This window comes from Diabrotica undecimpunctata, unplaced genomic scaffold (genome assembly GCF_040954645.1).
Source record: "Diabrotica undecimpunctata isolate CICGRU unplaced genomic scaffold, icDiaUnde3 ctg00003315.1, whole genome shotgun sequence".
In the NCBI taxonomy this organism is placed as follows: domain Eukaryota; kingdom Metazoa; phylum Arthropoda; class Insecta; order Coleoptera; family Chrysomelidae; genus Diabrotica; species Diabrotica undecimpunctata.
Window position 1 is genome coordinate 2,802 of NW_027314511.1, and position 11,457 is coordinate 14,258.

Sequence of the window (11,457 nt, forward strand, 5' to 3'; positions counted from 1 at the left end):
GTGAAACACAAATCATGATACATAAAACATTTAAGTTATAGTATCATAACACAAATAATGACGGTGTAAACAGTTTCCCATAATTTCAGCGGCCAGGGTATAATTACATGTAGCATAAGTAATATTGTATGAGTGTACAGTTAGTGTTTCAAATAAAGGTATCATCTAACACAAACATAATAATCAGATGAAAAATTTCAAAATCTTTAAAATATATTTTTAGATATCGGCACAATAAACTGTTAGCCACTCACGTGAGACTGCATACAGGAGAGAGACCTTTGAGTTGCGATATATGTGGAAGAAATTTTGCTCTACCGTCTTCACTGCATAAGCACAAAATGATCCACACTGCGGAGAAAAAGTTTGTTTGTAATATATGTAATAAAAAGTTCAGCCAATCATCACACCTCAATGAGCATATACGGAAGCATGCAGGTCAGTCTTTGTTCTCGATTATTTTTTGTAGTATTATAGACTTTTTTAATATGAATGGTTTATCAGTAGTATCCATATAACTGACATCATAGTTTTCTGACATCACTTTCTCAAGTGATGTATTTTTTAAAACAACACAACACTGAAAACTTTGTTTTCAAAACTTCTACAAAATTTATTATAAAATCTTATCACTACAGCTCTTTCGGCAGAGTGCCTTTCTCAAGTGATCTATTTTTGGATGTGTTTATAATTTATAGTGTTTAAGTTGAGAAGGGGAGAACTGTTTGTCTCAAGTTGGTCATTCAGAATTATGTCTGTGTTTTTGATTTGTTAATTTCCATAGACTCTAATAAAGATAGCTTAAGGCCTTTATTTTGGATGTGAAGAATTTAAAATTCGTCATTAAAAGAATGACTATGATCATCCCATCCTACAAAACCAAATTGGCAGCCTATCATAGAATGTTACATAGATTAATAGAAATTTCTATTTCAAAATACAACTTTGAGACAGAATTAAATATTATCAAGCAAATAGCAATAAACAATGGGTACAACGAACAAACAATAAAATTTGAAATCAAAAACTACACAAGAAAGCCCTGAAATTAGTATTTCCACCAACAGAGAAAAAACCTAGTACCTTCTGCTCGATTACATATACAGTCAAAATAACAACAAAAATAGCCAAACACATAAAAAAAGGAGTAACACCAGCTTTTAAAACAAACAACAACTTAGGCAAATATATTAAAAACAAGAAGAGCCAAAATAAAAAGCACTTACACAGTGGTGTATACAAACTTAAATGTGGCCACTGCCCAAAAACTTACATCGGTCAAACTGGTAGAACTTTTAACAAACGTATAGCAGAACATAAAAGGGCTTTCAATAATAGAAAAACAGATTCTACATACGCACTTCACCTTCTAGATCATAATCATTCCTTTAATGACGAATTTCAAATTCTTCACATCCAAAATAAAGGCCTTAAGCTATCTTTATTAGAATCTATGGAAATTAACAAATTAAAAAACACAGATATAATTCCGAATGACCAACTTGAGACAAACAGTTCTCCCCTCCTCAACTTATTTCGTTAAACACTATAAATTGTTAGATCACTTGAGAAAGGCACTTTGTCGAAACAGGTGTAGTGATAAAATATTATAATAAATTTTGTGGAAATTGTGAAAACAAAGTTTTCAGTGTTTTATTGCTATATAAAATGAATTTCCATCAAGTAACGGTCGAATCCATCACTGATGTATTTTACTATGCGTCTACACTATATGTTTCAAGTTGGTTATTCAGAATTATATCTGTATTTTTTAATTTATTACTTAATTTACATTCTTTGAAAAGCTTCTCTTCTTGTTTGTCGTCTGTCAGAGAATTTCTGATGATAAATTCTTGTTACACTCTCCTCTCACAAAAAACATATTTTTCTTACAATTTTTCGATTATGTTGATCTACTAGATTCTCAGAATGTGTTGTTGATGGGGAAAAGGTTCGTGTCTTTACAAGATAAACTCTGATATCGTGCATACGTAGCCGGGAAGTTTGTCTAGATATAATGTGGCCTATTATCGATTTGAGCTGAGTCAACGTATATGTGTGAATGTCTTTATGTTTGTAAAATCCATTCTGTATATATGCGCCCATCTCCATTCAGCTTCTATGAGCTTATCTCCATTGTCATTTACTTCCTTCTATCAAGAAAACTTGAAAGTGAAAAAAACTATATAAAAGTGTATATAAACATTGAAAGTCGTAAGTTTTACTACTATATTGACAAAAAGCGGTAGCGATTTTGGTTGATGGATGCTACTAAATTGCAGATATTGAAGAGCATATACAAGATAAGTCGGGTATCAGCAATTCATTTAATTTAGAAATGTATTTACTTTAAACCTAGATTTAGATACATATATTATACTTGTTCTAGTATACACGCTTTATATTCTTATTTATTTCAGGGCAAAGGCCTCACATTTGTATTATTTGTGGAAAACGCTTCACTATCAACTCAAAACTGGTTGTGCATATGAGAACCCATACTGGAATTAAGCCTTATAATTGTGATTTTTGCGAAATGTCATTTGCTAGTAAGTATAATTGTTACTTGAATCAACTTTTATGTACTCGAAGTACTCCAATCAACTAGGTCTGGCTTTTAAATCTCTAAAATTTTTCGCTGAACACAATCCCGGTATTAAAATTAGCCTATCAAAAAAAATTTGGAAATTTCGATAAACCCTCTTTTTCTTTTCTTCTAAAAAATTGAATATCAAAAACATCTTTTTTTTGTTTCTCAATTTAGAAAAAGTGTTTAAAAAGTATATACTTTAAGATAAAACTAAGCACAGCTTCTATATTAGTGAATGAAATGGTATAAATGTATGGACAAATTCCTAATTTTTCTGAAATCGTACGTCTTTTTTGACAGTTTTCTGCAATTTCTCATTATTTTCTCAATGACATTTCGAATTCCACAGATTTGGATTTCCCACAAAATTTTACATAAAATAGTGTATTTTAATATGGTTTTTCAATATCATCATCATCATGCAACCTCTTCTGTCCACTGCTGGACATATCTCCCATTTTTCGCCACTCGTCACGGTTCTGTGCTTCTTGTTGCCATTTCTTGGATATTCGTCCAATGTTAACAATAGTTAACGTTTTTGTACATTTGAGCAATGCCAAATATAGAAATATTAGTCTTTGTTTTAGGTAATTGTAAAATGTTGTATAAACGTTGACTAATAAAGTTTGATTGACTAGCGCTACCAAGTAAAACACTGCAATCGTGTAGATTGTCATTTTTGTCAGCTACTTTAACTATGGCAGTGGATAGTAAAATTTGTGGTTTGTCAGGAGAATAACATGTTAAAGCAGAATGGCTAGAAGAAGTCTCGTTGGCCTGGGATATGTCAGTAGGAATTTCAGCATCTACAGCAGTTTGTTTAACAGAAGGATTGTTTTGAAAATGTAACAGTGTATGGTGTACTTTATCACATTTTCGGCATCCGGAAGAGTGACAATTTTTTTATAGAATGATTGTTGTTCAGACAATGCACAATCTCAAACTTTTAGCCTTATTTAAGCGTTCAAAAGGTGTTAAATTTTGGAAAGATTCACACGAGTAAATATTTTGTTGGTTGTTACATTTTTTACGCATTTTTTGACCAACCAATTTTGACCTTTTGTTTAAAGTTACTAGATTTGTTTGCAGACTATTTGGTTTCAGTCTCTAAAGATTGTAACATTCGACATTTATCTTTCAAAAATTCAGTTAAGTTGGGAGGGAGCGAATTTCGTTTGCATTAATTTTGTTTTCCCGGGAGCGTATAGCATTATCAAATTTGCTGGTCAATAAGTACATAAGAATGTCATCCTAGTGTTAAGACTTATCACATAGCTAAACAGACGTTGACACGATTTAAAGAAATAATTCTGGAGTCCTTAATAATCATCTTAGTTTCCTTTCTATTACAGTAAAACAGTATTATCACATATTATGTTTTGGTTCTATTAGTTCCTTTAACTCCGTTCTTTGACCTTAAAAATCATGTTCCATTTCTTTCGAAAAGCGTTCCCAGTGACCATTTTTTATTTTTCTTACAAGTGCATGTGTTTCGTTTCTAATTGTCTTGTAATTATGGTATGCCTCTTGTGTTTTGGTTGACATGTATTTCAGGTAAGCTTTTTTCTTTTCTTTATATTTTTCCTTTTATTCTGTACAAAACCATGGAGGTATTTGCCTTGGAAACGTGTTATTTTTATGTATATTTCTTTCACCAAGAACTTCCTTGGCCGAGGCTAAAATATTAGACTTAATTTTTGTCCAGCTTTCTTCGACTCCATCACTTTCTGTGATATATCTGTTTCTGCTTTTTTTCGGTTATTCTTTTTTGGAATAGGTATCTTGTGGAGTCATCCTGTGAGCTTTCGACTTTTATCTTTGTGGTGTATTCTGGTGTTTTGTTATCACCCCGGATAAAGGAGGAGGGGGTCTACAGCCAGGTTAGCGCCCTACTGATAGACTTTAAAACCATACAGCTCATAGAAACAGGATTATAGCTTCTTATAAATTATTAACTGTCAGATCCGTTGGGCGAATAGTTCAAACTGGTTTTTATAAAACAATTAAAACTCATCGTCTTGGGTAACTTTAATTCATTTAATTCACATTTATGGAATGACTACATTTAAGAATCTTTTTCTCGCATTTCAAAAACTTCAAGAGGCAGATTCTAGGTATATACGAGGTGTGACAATTAAGTTCCGTGAATTTGTCAATAAAACACAAGCAAAATTTTTATCGACCATAGTTTCCCTCTAACTATACCCAATGTTTCTTCTAAAGTTATGTATAATGTTTTTTTTAGGTAATGTACAATTAAAAAAGCACAGGATGATACACACAGGTGAAAAACCTTATCCTTGTTGGCAGTGTGGACGAGCATTTCGCCGAAAGGAAACAAGGGACACCCATGTCCGATACCATACTGGAGAACGACCCTATTCTTGTCAGATATGTTCAAAGAAATATATAGCTGCAAGTCATTTAAGGGTAAGTAATCAAAAATATAAAGCAAGCCCGGGGTTTCTAATCTCCTACCGGGTGCCTTCTTAGGTGGGGGATACACGAATGTCTCCCAGATATCAGTAGTACCTGGGACACCAGATACCCGGGCAAATCAAAACTCGCGCAGTGGTATTTTACTCATAGTGAGCGGTTATGAAAGGCGCTGAAAGAAAAAAACTCTGAATTGAAATCGAAATATAAGGCCTTCAGTATCCGGTGTGTTGAAAGCATTAGAAGAAGATTACGGTAGCGAGGAAAATAAAATAGGCAAATATGGATATGGGAAGAGAAATAATAGAGATGATACCCTCGTGAATTAGAAAAAAACAGAAAAAAAAACAAACGTCTCTCTTAGAAGAAAACAACTTGTATGTAAATATTCTATACAAAGAAACCACAACGAAAATAGACATGGATAAGCCCAAATGGAAGAACAAAAAATGAAATTGACTATATACTTAATACAAATAAATCAATAGTACAAGATGTAACGGCCAATTGATTCCGAACAGGAAGCGGCCACCTATTGGTAAGAGTTACATAATGAGACCTCATTATATGGCTAGTTCCAATTACTTTATAGACGTTTTTCACTGATGATGATCCGATAGGATTGAAAACGTTCTAAAAATTTATAAATCCGTTTTGGATCATTTTTAAAATTTTTCAATAGATTTTATACCATTTTACAAAAGAAGTTCTTACTTCATAGTAAGTTTTTTAAAACTATAGTATACAGCCAACCACTGGGAATTTCCCTTTTAAATTTTAAATTAAGTATTTAATTTTTTAAGAAGTTTATAAATATAAAGATATTACACAACACATTCTTATTAATTATTTACAATTCGGTTTTTCAACCCTTTATCTTTCATACATTTGGCAAGCAGTCGACTTGCAACGTTAAGATTTTCGTTTTTCTGTTAGTGGCAAGAACTTCATCAACAGTTCCTATGTTTATATTGAGATAAGCATCGTTAGTATTTTTCCGAAAATAAAACAAAAATTATTGGAATTTCTCATAGACAGCATAGTAAAAACTTATATCTCTTACGGCATTCATTGGTAACAAGGGCCCCATGTCCTCATTTTCTTGCAAAATAATGCAATAAGGAGGCAGCCATTTCTTGAACATGATTATCTAAACGTGTTGACATTTTTGAAAATAAGTAATAAAAAATATCAAGAAAATATAAATGTTTTACACTTAAATTGTTGGAAAAATTTAAACAATAAAAAAGTCACTGAAAATTAGAGACAGTATTTATTATTCTTTCTGTCAATTATTGCCTTGTATCTAATTAAGTGGCGCTGTCTAAAAGCATATTCGCTGTGTGCAAGTACTTGGAGGGGATACGAGAATCGATCGTGCGCGTGCAGCGGTGAAATCTTGCAACTTTGTTAGCATATTTCATAAGTAGTTATTGAAGAAAATGGGATTTCGCAAATTTTGTGTTATACATTGTAAAAATACAACAAAAAATAGTAAATTCAAGGTTTATCCGTTTCCAATTTCTAAGCACAAATTAATGCAACTAGAATAGCTGATTTATATCATAATAAAGCAGAAGTAAGTAACATAACCCAAATTCTACATTCTTACGACCGATTTCGTAATAAGTTTGACGTGAAAGTTCACTTTAAAGTGTAAATTTCAATAATGATCATGTTGGTTGAAGTTTGTATGTTATTTTTTTTTTTTTATTTAAAAAATTGCTAAATTTTTCTTCAAGTTCGGATTACTCCACCCAAAAGTTGACAGGAAAAGAATTAGTTATTTAAACCAATATGATGTATGCTTCTTTGAAAGGTTTGGATTGACAAAAGATACAGTTATGCAATTTAGTCTAAAATGAACATTAGTTAAAGTGTACTTTATATTGATATGATATGCAATTATTAATTGTATTTTACAGTGGGTATGATTTCAATTGGAATCCTACATCTTTTAGCTTAATCCGAAGTGCTCATTTTATTGGAGATAAAAACGGAATACTGAGCTAACTCCTAATTATATACCAACAATATTTTCACCAAAATTGGAGCATAACATAATTAAAAAAGTATCTATAAATAAACATGGGCGTTTCAAAAAGCGTTGTCTTAAAAAAGATCACCAGATAATAAGCCCATCAGTGCTGTGAATGAACTGCATTTGAAGAATTTGGAGTCAGAAATACCAGCCAATTTAATGATTGAAAATATGTGTGATACGATACAAAATAAGTCAGTAGCTGGTACTGGTGGCAGTAATCATGTCAAGTTGATATTTTTGGTCGTTGTAATAGTGTTGAAAAAATTCTGGGTTATAATAGCTGTATTTTTGGACCAAATTCTTGTAAAGCAGAAACTGAAACTGAAATTAATGTACCTACCACAAAGCGAATTAAAAAAAATAGCAAAAAAAAATTCATAAAAAATGTGGTACACAACCAAAAAGTTCTTGTGGATACAGCAGTTGGATCTGATTTTCGATACAATGGATGTAATGATGATGAAATCCGTTTCGAAGAGACTGTTCTTGCTGGTGTATCTTTTAAAAATAAAAAGATAAATTAACTGTCCGAGCAACAATGTCAGATTTGCTTTAAACCAAATTATAGCAATAATCGTGTCGTTATTGCTATATTTTATTTATTTATATTACTGAATTTAAAATTGATGTACCTTCTGCAGTAGATGTATTAGGTATTAGGTACTCCCAGTGGCTTCATCTGTTTCAAGTCACCATCAGCAGGTTTTAGAAAAAGTAATTCTAAAATAACAATTGAATCAAGTTTAATTGATTAACTAGAAGACTAGGATGCAGTATTGGCAGATAGGGATTCCCAGATATCCAAACTATGATTGACAGTCAAGGCAAAAAATTCTTCTTGTTATGCCACCTTTTTTGAAGAGGAAAAAAGAATTTTCTTAAGAAGAAACTGAGCAAACTCATAATATAGTAAAAAGTCATATGTGACTTTTGCTAAAAAAAAACATCCTTCTTCATATTTTAGATAAGGCACACTGAATTTTCGTCCATCAACGATAGGTTTTTCTTCACAGCCTTCAGGCATTTAAATTCTACTATTCTTAAAATAATACCATTCTTAACTACAACACCAACAAAACTTGCACCTAGCCATGGTTGGAATATGCTGCAGTGAATCCAATTAGAATTACTTGTACATTAAATTTCTTTTCATATTTTATTGATCTAGTAGAAAATGTTTTGTCACAAATCACTTCTGATAATACTTTTTCTACACTTTATTTCATGTACTTTTTTACTTGCTGATATTCTTTTTTTTTTCTAGCTAAAAACCAATTTGTATCTTTTGATTTTTCAAGGGTATTACAAGATAGCTTTAAGATTTGTTCACATCAAAAATATATGATTTTTATAAAACTCTTTTAAATGATTAGGAATCTCAAGCTCAATTGAATAAACTTGATATTCTGCTGCAAACAACAATATATTTTTTACGCAAACATGACAGTCTTGTAATTTTAATTTTTTTTTCAACATTTTTAGTTATTTCTTCGAGTAACTCTGCAATTGCAAATTAAAAGTTATTATATTATTATCCATATCATCACATGATTTTGAACTACTTTTTGGTTTTTTAGATTTGGTTCTCATTTCGTAGAAGAACTTGCCCTTCGAGTACTTTTCTTTGGTTATTTGACGTATACTGGGTTTACCCCACTGCTGTTCATGATTTGTCTTCGATAAATTTTCTTCGTGATTTACAAAATAAATAACGCCGGCTCCACACATGGGGGCCACCGTTGGCCCCAACAGCGTTCGTCCAATGTGTGTAACGACAAAACTGTGATGGAGCCAATGTTGGCACCAACGTTTTTATGACACTCCAACGTTGAGAGTTTTCTGTAGGATGTTGGTTTTTATGTACGCATCAAAGGGATAGGCGCCAATACTGGTGTTGCTGACCACACATTGCCGCTACAGCAGTGTTCCAATCGGCGTATAATTTATGCTATTTCTTTTTCTTTTAAAACACTTGTGCTGCCATTTTACACAGCATTCTTTTTAGAAAATAAAAATTACTTTCTCGAAGAAAATTTCCAATCCATGACGGCATTAAAAAACAAATTTACAACATGTAAAAACCGATCTTCGGCCACCTGAGCCACTTCCGTTGAGTTGTTTAGGATTAACCCTCCAATACATCTCAGTAATGTAACAGAAGGGGATTTGTGCTCAAAAGGCTATTTCTTACATAAATAAATAATATACCTTTACCTTTCAGGCACCCAAAAAATGTACTTATCTAAACATTTTACAAAAGTATAAAATATGCTTTTAATTTTGAAATATAGATCATTTTGTCCTAATAGACCACCGTCGTGTTGTCATGTTTGATGCAAAATATACCCAAAATGGAAGGCTAAGAAATTTGGGAATTCAGTCAATAAAAGAATAAATGGGATTGAGAGCCTCGACGTCAGGTTTACGTTTATATATTCAATCTGCAGTTGCCAAATACGGCATCTCTAAAGATCTAGTAGCTTTAAGTAACGCTATAGACAAAGTGACGTAAAATTCGTCTTTTTTGTAGCAAAATATAATCATATGCACCCATTAACATCACAGTCGCAGCCGCTACAATTTCCATGTTGGACATGCTGACGTTGGCTCTAGAGGGAACAGAATGATATTGCCCCAATACTCAACCCAATGTGTAGATGCCTCATCGAACGTGGGAACACAGTTGGCCCAACGTTGGATCCCATGTGTGGTGCCGGCCTAATAGCAGCAACATTCTTGCAGCACTTTTTACTTTTATTGTACACACAATTGCAAGACACATCTGTTATCATTCTTTTGTCATAAATTTAAGAAAAAAGAAATAAACCAATAAATACTGGAATTGGACACTTACTTAACTTACTTACTTACTAAAAATTGTAGAACATTTAATAAATAGTAACTTACATATATTTTTGCATCATATGGCTCAGAGGTGACTAAAGTTTGTCTAATAACACTTGCTGGAATTAAATAGATTTGCCCATTTTTTCTTAATTTGTCTACATTCTTAACATGGTTTGCCACAATTAAAGCTTTTCCATTTGACTCAGTAGTAATTGGTTGAAAAGGTATTTTATGATTTATTTTCTGCAATCCAGTTTTTATTATTACATCCATTATAATAGTAATACTGCAATTTAATAATTAATTTTATTTACTAGATACAATGTTTACCTTTTACTAACCTCATAACCTCAATTTTAAATGTCAAATAATGAAATCTAAATATAAAAAATATACTAACGAATTTTTACTTTTTATTTTTACTATTTTACTTAAAAAGTTAATTGTTGATATAGATTAAAATAATTATTGTATTAAATAAACAAGTTTAAGTTACTTGATTTGCAGCTAATGTAAGACTAAAATATTAATAGTGCTAACACCTTCGCTGATTTATGCCACTAGGTGACGCTCTTCGGAACTTGCACATAGCGAATACGGACATTTCCTTTTTGTATAACGGGCAATATCGTATTGTAATAACTCGGCAAAACTAATTCCATTTCAAATACATGAAAATTTAAGAAACTAAAAGGTACAAAAATTACATGACTACACTTTTAACGTAAATACCACTTTAGTACTATTAGTTATAATAGTATTTCCTTTATACCGCTAGTGCATTTTAAGATTATAGCAAGATAGTCTGCTATTTATTCGGCCTACGGTATACAAGCAAGTTAACAGGGTCAAGGCCACGCTTCAAGATACTCATTTATAGTCGTCCACTGCTGAACATAGGCCTCCTCGAAAAACCTCCATTCAGATCTATCTTGCGCTGCTGCAATCCAGTTGGTACAAATCCTCTTTATGTCGTCAGTCCATCTTGTGGGTGGTCTTCCCGGGTTTCGTCTATCCGCTCTCGGTCTCCACTCCAAGATTTTTTTTGGTCCACCTGTTATCCTTCATTTTAGCGACGTGTCCTGCCCACCTCCATTTAATTTTGGCTATGTGTTTTGTAATGTCTTCTACACCACTTTTTCTACGGATTTCTTCGTTTCTTACCCTATCTCGCAACGTTATGCCTAACAATGATCTTTCCATTCTACGTTGCGTCACTTGTAGTTTTTGTGTAGCTGTCCTTGTTAGGGTGAGTATCTCTGCGCCATATGTAAGGACAGGCAGGACACACTGATTAAAGGCTCTTCTTTTTAAGCTGATAGGTATATTACCTTTAAAAATATCACGCAGTCTTCCATATGCTGCTCATCCCAGTGTTATTCTTCTTAGCAGCTCAGCAGATTGATTATCTCTGCTAATTTTTACCGTATGTCCAAGGTATATGTAGCTGTCAACAATTTCAATTTCGACGTCTTCTACCCTTAAAGGATGGCTCGGAACTAAATTAGTCATCATTTTTGTCTACTCTGAGATAGCGCGT

The 11,457-nt window shown here is 32.4% G+C and overlaps 1 long non-coding RNA gene across 1 annotated transcript; it reads left to right on the forward strand.

Moving 5' to 3' along the window:
- The first annotated feature begins 231 nt into the window (after window positions 1-231).
- LOC140432234 (uncharacterized) lies at window positions 232-5,015 on the forward strand. Its single transcript, XR_011949774.1, has 3 exons — window positions 232-438; window positions 2,421-2,549; window positions 4,836-5,015. It is a non-coding gene; the product is annotated as an uncharacterized lncRNA (long non-coding RNA).
- The last annotated feature ends 6,442 nt before the right edge of the window (window positions 5,016-11,457 follow it).